The 9434-nt window shown below is 33.9% G+C and overlaps 1 non-coding gene across 1 annotated transcript; it reads right to left on the bottom strand.

The window, feature by feature from the left end:
• Positions 1-8910: 8910 nt before the first annotated feature.
• On the bottom strand, positions 8911-9076 carry LOC141415777 (U1 spliceosomal RNA). Its single transcript, XR_012440731.1, has one exon. It is a non-coding gene; the product is annotated as a U1 spliceosomal RNA (small nuclear RNA).
• Between the last annotated feature and the right edge of the window lie 358 nt (positions 9077-9434).

A 9434-nucleotide genomic window follows, 5' to 3' on the forward strand; every position in this document is an offset into this window, starting at 1 on the left:
AGTAATTCCTATAACATCCCCTCTCTTTTGAGTTTCAAATTCTCCAAACTGAAATTACATTGGTTATATAACAGTGTGTAAGGAAAGGTGTTAAAATTTTATCAAATACACTTCCACATGTAATGAACTGATTGTATGGTTCCTTCTCTTTTTTCAGAACTGTGCTAAATTATGTCAAGTTATTTTTTAACATTGAACCAAACTTGCATTCTGGGAATAAACCCAATTTTTATGATATATTATCATTTTTACATATTCCTGAATTTGATTTGCTAATACTTTGTTTAGGGTTTTTGCATTTGTAATTTTTCTCTTTTGTAATTTCTCTATAAGTTTTGGTATCCAATTATGCTGTACTCCTAAATGGAATTCAGAAATAGTTTTTTTCATCTCTATATGTTGCTTCTTACTGAAAAGTTTATAGAATGCATTGCTAAAGCCACCTGTTAACTTTGTTGAAAGGTTTTCAAGTATATAATATTTATTACATATTTGTCTGTTAATATTTTACAATGTTTTATTTTATTCAAGAAATTTTTAGTATTTCATTAAAAATTTTGAATTTATTAGAATAAAGTTAGTTATATTTTTATTATTCTTTTAATACATATAGTATCTATATTATTTTCCTCTTTCATTCATGGTGCTTAAAATTTGCATTTTGTTTCTTTTTTCTTAAATCTTTTCAGAAGTTTTTCATTTTTATTAAATTTATTAATCAATGATTGACTGTGTTTTTTTCTATTGCATGCTTTTAAAAAATATAATTTTAAGTTTAATTTTCTGTTACTATCTTATTCTATTTATATGGATACTTAGAGATATGATGTCCAGCCTTTTTTTTTTTATAACATGGGCCTTTAGAGATTAAAATTTATAGATGTAGTTTTAGTGGATGATGTTGATACATCATATTTTTATTACCATGTAATTAAATATATTTTTAATTTTTTCTTGTAATTTCTTCTTTGACCCCTCATGTGCAGAAAACAGTTAACATATCAAGCCTGACTGCTATCCTTTGAAAGGCACGCTACAAGGTTGGCTCTTAGCTGGCATCTGGGAACTTGGGTTTGGGAATAGCTCCTCTTATTCCCCAAAATGTTGAGTGGTTCACTGTAGCTAAACTGTACAAAGAATGAAATGTATGCTGAACATTTGCTTTTCTTCTGAGAACTTGAAATTTGAGGATATGCCAAAGCCCAGTTTCCAGTAAGAACAATCTTCTGTGGTTGTCAACTTTTCACATGTGATGTCAAGTTTGTTGGGAGAATCAAGTACATCCTGTGTGTCAAGGTTAATTTTATGTGTCAATTGGACTGACTTGAGAATGCTCAGATAGCTGATAAAATATTAATTCTGGTTACATTTGTGAGGGTGTTTTCAGAAGTTAGCATTTGAATCAATGGACTGAATAAAGACATTCTGATCTCACCAATGTGGGTAAGCATCATCCAATCCATTAAATTCACCAATGAAAAGACAGACTGACTGAATGGATTAAAGAGAAAAAGAACAAGACATGACTATATACTGCCTGCAAGAAACTCACTTCATAGCTAAAGATACACATAGACTAAAGTAAAGGACTGGTAAAAATATATCACACAAATAGAAGCTAAACTTGAGAAGGCATAACTATTTTCATATCAGATAAAACATTAAATAAAAAACTGTAACAAGAGACAAAGTCATTATATATTGATCAATTCAGCAAGAACATATTACAATTGTAAAAATATATACAACCAACATGGAACCACACAAACATATAAAACACATATTGTTAGACCTAAAGAATAGACTCTAATACAATAATAATAGGAGACTTCACCATTCTGCTTTCCTCATTTGGCAGGTCATACAGACAGAAAACCAGTGAAGAAACCAAATTATAGAAACAATCAATCTAGCAAATATTTATAGAACATTTCATCCAATAGCACCAAAATCGAGATTCTTTTCATTCACACATGAAGCATGCTCCAAAATAGATCATTTTTCTTTCAACAATTTTTTTTAAATTGGAATCAGTTCATATATCTTTGCAGACCACAATGGAATAAAACCAACAAGACTGGAAAGTACATAAATACATGGAAATTTTAAAAATACAACTAAATACAACTTAATTGAAGAGATTAAAAGGGAAACCAAGAATCATCAGACACAAATGTAAATTAAAAAATAATCCAACAAAATCTATGACATTCAGGGTAAGTGTGGTGGTGCTTGCCTGTAATCCTAGCTACTCAGGAGGTGGAGATGGGAGATTTGAGGCCAGCCTGGGCAAAAGTTAGGGAGACTTTATCTCAAAAACAAGCTGGGCATGGTGGTGAAGGCCTGTGGTTCAAGCTACTTGGGATGCAGAGGTAAAATGATCACAATAAGGATAATAGTTTGTGGTAGACCCAGGCAAAGTTAGCATGAGATCCTAACTGAAAAACAAATTAAAAGCAAAAGGTTAAAGTGGTAGAACAATTGTCTAGCAAGTGTGAGGCCCTGAATCCAATCCAATCCCCAGTACCACCTCCTAAAAAAAATACCCTATGAGAGACAGTAAAAGCAATACTGAGAGGAAAGTTTGCAGCAATAAATGCATACATTAAAAAATAGAAAAACCTCAAATAAACAACCTATCAATTCACATGAAGGACTTTGGAAAGCAAGAGCAATTCAAACTCAAAATTAATAGAAGAAAGGAAATAATGAAGGTTAGAGAAGAAATAAATGAAATTGAAATTTTAAAAAAAATCAAAAGATCAAAGAAAATTAAGTAGACAATAAATGGTTTAATTACAGATTAGACACACAGAAGTGATCAGTGAGCTAGAAAACATAAGAAGACATATTAAGACTGAAGAAAAAGAACAAAAAGCAAAAATATGTAAAGAAATACAAGAACCACATGGGACACAAAGCACTGGAAATTCTAGGAATAAATTGAATTCCTATAATTCAATTATTTATTCACTTAATGATGTTTCATAAGCTTTGTAGACTTTTTACTCTTCTTTTTCCTCTTTTTGCTTTTTCTCTGAGTTAATTCAAAAGATCTCACCTCAAGTTCAGAAATTCTTTCTTCTGCTTGTTCTATTCTGTCACAGAAGCTCTCTATTGTATTTTTAAAATTTCATTGATTGTAGTTTTTAGCTCTAAGATCTCTGATTGCCTCTTTTTTAAATCATTCCTATCTCTTTGGTAAATTTTTCATTCACATCCTGAATTATTTTTTCTCATTTCTTAATATTGTTTTCCTGCATTCCTGGACATCTCAGTGCACGTAGTTTTAAAAAAAATTTAAAAACTAAAAGGCTCACAGTAAACAATAGTTCTCACTTCCACAGAGGTAGCCACTCTCAACACTTAGCAACTTCTATTGGCATTTGCTTCCAATATTTTAAGTAACATATCTATATTGCTATTTATTGAGTTATCAGATTTAGGCAATTTCTACTAAATCTCTTCCATTTCCATTGAAGATGTTGCTCTGTAATGCAATATCACCTTTTTCCTGCTGTCTCGCCCTTATACAGCTAGAGATATAATTATATCACAATTTGGGGCTAAATCAATAATCTGTTTATACTATTATGACTATGGAAATACTGTTCGCTGCTGAGCCAGCTAGTTCAGTATAATTTTGTTTCATTTTTTGTACATTGTTTTTTCTGGAGTTTGTAATTGCCTTTAGCTTTTTCATTTGCTGTTTTATGAGAGACAATTTCCTTCTGTCACTACCACCACTGCTACCAAATACTCTAACTGATCAATTGCCTAGCAATGACTTACTAAATATTTATTTCAAATAACTTATCAGTTCCTTTTCACCCTATGACTCTTTACTCTCCCATTCCAACCTAAACTCAAGACTAGATACTGTCTATTGCCCTAGTCTTGATTTATGCAATCTTCCTACGCTGAATGATCCAAGACTCAATGGTGGTTAAATGTCAGTCTTAGCACTGAAATTCCTCTTTCCCCTTTTTGCCCTGATTCTTTTCTGGCAGAGTCACATACAGGATACATCTATTCGGCCACCTTGCTTTCCTTTTGAATCTTAATCCTAGAATACAAATCTTCTAGAATCCTATTGGGAAGTGCTAGGTTTCAATTCAAAATTTATTATCTCCCCATTGTGAGATTTTTGGAAACTCAGCTCAGTTTCCCAAGTTCTTAGTCAAACATCTTTGCTTTGTTTTGTGGCATTGGGTTTTGTACTGTATATGAAGTGGAGAGCACTTTGAGGGGAAAAGCAGTTCAGACAATTGTGTTTCCAATACATTTTGTTAGAGTAGGCAGGTAACCAGACATGAGTGGGAAAGATGGACTTTAGCATCCCCTAATATTAAGGGATTGAAAGCTGTTTAGGGGGGAAATGAGGCAGAATAGATTGGGGAAAGTGAGGCATGGGAATAAAGAGCCAGGAATTCAGAAATAAATATCGTATTAATAAATAACTTGATTAAAATCACATAGAAACTTTTTTGCTTTAAGTTTCACACTCCCTCACTGAAATATAACATATAGTAGAAAAGCATCATTTTTCCCTCTTTTTGCTGATTAGTGTTCTGTGAACTAAGCAAATTTATCTCTAGAAGAACACACATATTCATCTCCTCTAATCCCAGACTGCTCATTAAAATTCACAGAAAGCTGACATCTATGTTATAAGGACCCTGAAATTAAAAAATTCACCAAGATCCAACTGATAATTTCAAAACAGTGTAACAGCAAGAATGATTAAAGTGTACCAGATGTTTAGAACTTTATCTTAAGGTGAGCTTAGACTAAACCCCAACCAACCTTTTTGCCATAAATACCCCCAATGTTAGAAGGTGATCATGCCATACCTTCACAGCACTGACAGAATGCACTACAGTCTAAACAAAAGTGGTTTGACACATGTAGGGTGTAGGATGTATTTATAGTCATCAAAAGAATGTGGAAACTGTAGCTAAGAATAATTTAATTTACAAAATTCATCCACAAAGCTGTAGTGGGAGCACTACATAGGCCATTTCATGTCCAGCTCAGAATTTTACCTTTTAGGATTGGGACCTACAATCAGTAAATATCAAAATACATTACATTTGACAATCCACCTTCCTAAAAAGATATGAGTCTGTTTAGAATGCCTGGTGTACCCTAGATAGTTTAGTCAAGGAGGCTAGCCATGATTCTGGACTGGACTCCAACAACAAAAATCATTATTTTCCTCAATATAGTGAACTCAGATTTCTTTTTCCCTTATCATGTGAATCTGAACTATGTTGGTTGTTCACAGTTCACTTTTATCTCCACTTGTGAATTTATTCTGTTTTCTCTTTTATCACAGATTTTATAATTATCTTCTTGGGATATAATGTTACTTCTTATGTACAGGTGGAATCGGTAGTTACCAACAAGTACAATTTGAAAAACTTGATCAATTCTCGTATTGTTCCACAGGTCTTACCTCTACTGACCAGCCAAAATGGAGTGCTGCTGAAACTCATGTGTAAGTACAAATGTCACCTGAGAAGGAAATGCATTGAATCATCATGAGTCATTAACATCTCAAATCAGTTCATCAGAATGTAATGGCTTTATGTATTAACTCTTAGTTTATTTACTAAAAATAACTATTTACATACTTACAATTAAGTATAAATGAAAATGGTGTTGTCAGAAAAAGTCTGTTCTACAAATTTTAGATTGTGATTTTCATCTTTGGTTGTATAAAATGATCTGGGAAGATTTAAAAATTCTTGAGGTGGCAAATCCACACTAATCCCAATGGGCAGCCATCATTGAAGACCAGCACACTGGTTGAACTTCTCCTTAATCTCTGACTCCACCACCCAGTTTCTGCAACTTCTAACATTGATATCAAGCAGGGAGGAATAGGAAGTGTGTAGGAAAGATCTTCTTTGAAGAAGTTATTGTAAACAAGGTATTAGCGACAACAATAGCTGATTCCCTTGGGTATTTTGGTTCACTCTTCAGCATACTCTGCTGCATCTCTATTCCTGGTAGACATTTAGGACTCTTACTCAGCCCCAGGAATCTGGCAATCACCTCTACTTTATGGCTACTTCTGTTTCTCTGCTTCTCCTGCAGTCATTTTGGACAGATTGATGATAATACTCTTTCAATACTTGAAGGTCTTTCTCTCCCTCTAGTCCATAGAAACTGTACAGAATCCCTTGTCACAGCACAGTGGAATTGCAAGCCTACTCAATATAGGACACAGTTCTGACACCTACAGCAAAGCTCTTAGTAATGAAAAAATAAAATCAGTGTTGTCACAGAAATGATAAAATTCATCTTAGGTTGCTACCTATTCATGGCCCAAATAAGTAAGAGACCAAGCTTGGATTTGAAACAAAACTCTTTTGATTCCAAAGGTTTTCTATTCTCTTTTTCCTATAAATGCATGGTCAATGCTTAATAGATACAAGCTGAATATGTATCTATGGCCAATATTGAAACGACTATAAGAAATCCTTGGAAAAATAGGCAGGATTTATAAAATAAAGTAGCAAATTCTTTTTCTTAAATATTTAAACAAACTCTTCAGCCAAATTGTAATTGCAATGATTTCTTTTGAACATTAACTCTGAGTACCTGCAATAATTTTTTATTCTCTTTCCCTCTCAAATACTAGGCACTCATTAGCTATTATAGAGTAAATATTCTCACTAAATGAAAGACCAATAGCATATCCCAGCTACGTGACTCTTGATAATGAAGTATCAACTATCTTGAGAATAGTCCAATTAAGTAAACACAGGCTGAACTTACTCTGCAGTCTGGTTCTGATTTAATTTTTTACCACCCAGTCAATGTGCTATGTTAAATACTGCTCATTTGAATAATAACATTGTCATTCTATATCTCTACTTCTACTTAGTATTTCTCCAGAATAGTTGGCCAGTATGGAATGGTTTAGGGTTCTTCCATTTTTTCTTTTTCTCACCAATGCATCCTTTCAGGAAGGTATTTGAGAGAGAGATTTGCAGGGGCGTGGAGCCTTTCATCTATCTTCAAGTTTCTTTACTTTGCCCACATGTAGGCCTGGCAGCCTCTGGCTGCTAAGAAGCAACATCTTGTTTGGAAAGTTGTCCAAGCCAGGTGGCATTTGAGAATGAAGAGGTCAAGAAACATGCTGCATTAGTATTCTTTTCACATTTCAGAAGCTTTATTTCTTGACCTTAGATAAGAAACCCATGTGTCCTCAGGAGAAGGCAGATGACTCAGCTGTACTCACATTCTGGTAAAATAAACTATTCCTTTTAATCGTTCTCTTCAAAGATTAACTTTCAGAGATTGATATAGTTGGAACAAAGTATGACAAATGTTTCAGTAAAAATTTACAAACTATTTTCTAACTATATTTAAGACATACGATGATTATAGAAATTTATATACATTTTCTAAATACAATGATACCTTTCTATAAACTAGTTAAGATTGTTATAACTCCATATAATAGAAACACAATTGGAACCAGCTGGAGCAAAAAGATAACTGACACCAGATCAATATCCCAAAGTGTATATGGACACCAAAGTTTATAAGAGAACCAGAGAGCATATTCTCTACTGGGCTTTGGAAACGGGACAAAAGAAAAAAGAGAAACCTGTCTTACTCCACTTTGTGTTGCTGTAAGAGAATATCACAGCCTTAGCCATTTGTAATAATTAAAAATGTATTTGGCTTACATGTCTGGAAGCTGGAAAATCTAAGATCATGTACTTGCCTGTGGTGGGAACTTCTTGCTACGTCCTAACATGGAAGAAGGCACCCTAAGGCAAGAGAGCATGCATGAGAAAGGAAAGGGGCCTCCATATATTCTTTTATCAGAAATCCACTCCAGTATTAATCCTCTATGGGAGGAGCTCTAATGATATGAACACCTTTTGAAGGTCCAACCTCTCAGCACTGCTGCATTGGAAGTAAACTTTGGGGCACATTGAAACCACAGATTCTTTTCTCTGTCTTTTTTCCCAGTGAGTATACATTTTTCTTCCTTATACTGTCCCCAAGGAAACATAGTGGAAGTAACTTTCAAAAAGTGCCCACATTTTATAATTTTGTCTTAATTGTGGAACCCAGGGAGAGTCCAAGTCCCCAGTCCCCAAAGCAAGGATCATTTGACTCAATCTGTCATGCCCCCATCCCAGAAATAAACTGTGGTTCAGGCTGAATCATCATGATACAAAATTATTGTACCACTTTAAAATCTATAGATAGCTGGGGCAATTCTCAGAACATCTGTAATATTTTCCTTTAAAAGTTTCCCAAAATGGAGAGTTTGAGGCAAAAACAAAATACTGGCTTCCTGGTTTTCAACTATTTAGATAGTTTATGCTAAGTTGCTGAAGTTTCAAACAGTATAATAAAAAAAAGGTTTTATTTGAAAGGTGACTAAATGGGTGAATTAAATACATATAGCATTGTCACTAAATTAAAATGCTTCTTAGACTTATTTGGGAGACACCATAACAAAAATGTTAAATGTTGACCCCAGATTGTTGTTGCCACAATTTGAAATCCACTATTAACTGGCAATGAGACTGCTCTGTGCCTAAGTTTCCTCATCTGTATAACAGGAATAATAGTAAGCCACCTTCATGGGTTGTGAGAGATTGGAATTAATTCATGTATATCTAAAGTGTCTTGACCAATGCAAGGCATATAGGAACTCTTGACAATGTTAATTATTCTTTTCTCTCCCTTTTGATGGAGAGCATGAGAAATCAGCACTATGCTTTATCTCATCCCCTGAGTTACTGAGTCAACACCTGATTTTTGCTACCTAAACTTGGGTTCAGTTCTTTATATGCTGCCTATGTCACTGGCTTTGGTTGTCATTAGTGCAGAGTTGACAGAGCACTCATAGTTATTAAATTCTTTTTTTTTATTTGGGGGAGGACATGAATGTAGTCCCCCACTACTACAAATTGTGTGGTCAACTTTCATGCATTTGGGGGAAAATCACAGAGGTCAGAACATCTGAAGTGGAATGAATAAGCCTCAGCCTGAGAAAACCACATTCATGATCATGGTATCTCCCCTGCAAGGTAAGTATTATACTTTCTAAACTTACTAAACCAAATGCCACAGAACTGAGTAACATCCAGTAGCAGAGACTAGATCTTGAATTTATTTTTAACTTTGTGACTCTAGATGAATACAGATAGCACTGGGGCCCTTCTCTTTCACCCATAATAAAATAAGACAGATGCAGGTGAAAAATATTTCTTCTCAAAATTATAGTCATTTTATGTGCACATAAAATCGGAGACCTGTAGGTTAGGAAATAATAATATACCATTGTGTTCAGCTTTATAAATATGCATATTTGCACACAAGTCTTCAAGTTTTCAGAGGTTCATGAATAAATCCTGGGACATGAATTGGGCACATATTTCTTATTTAGTATTTAT

Source organism: Castor canadensis, chromosome 1 (assembly GCF_047511655.1).
Source record: "Castor canadensis chromosome 1, mCasCan1.hap1v2, whole genome shotgun sequence".
In the NCBI taxonomy this organism is placed as follows: domain Eukaryota; kingdom Metazoa; phylum Chordata; class Mammalia; order Rodentia; family Castoridae; genus Castor; species Castor canadensis.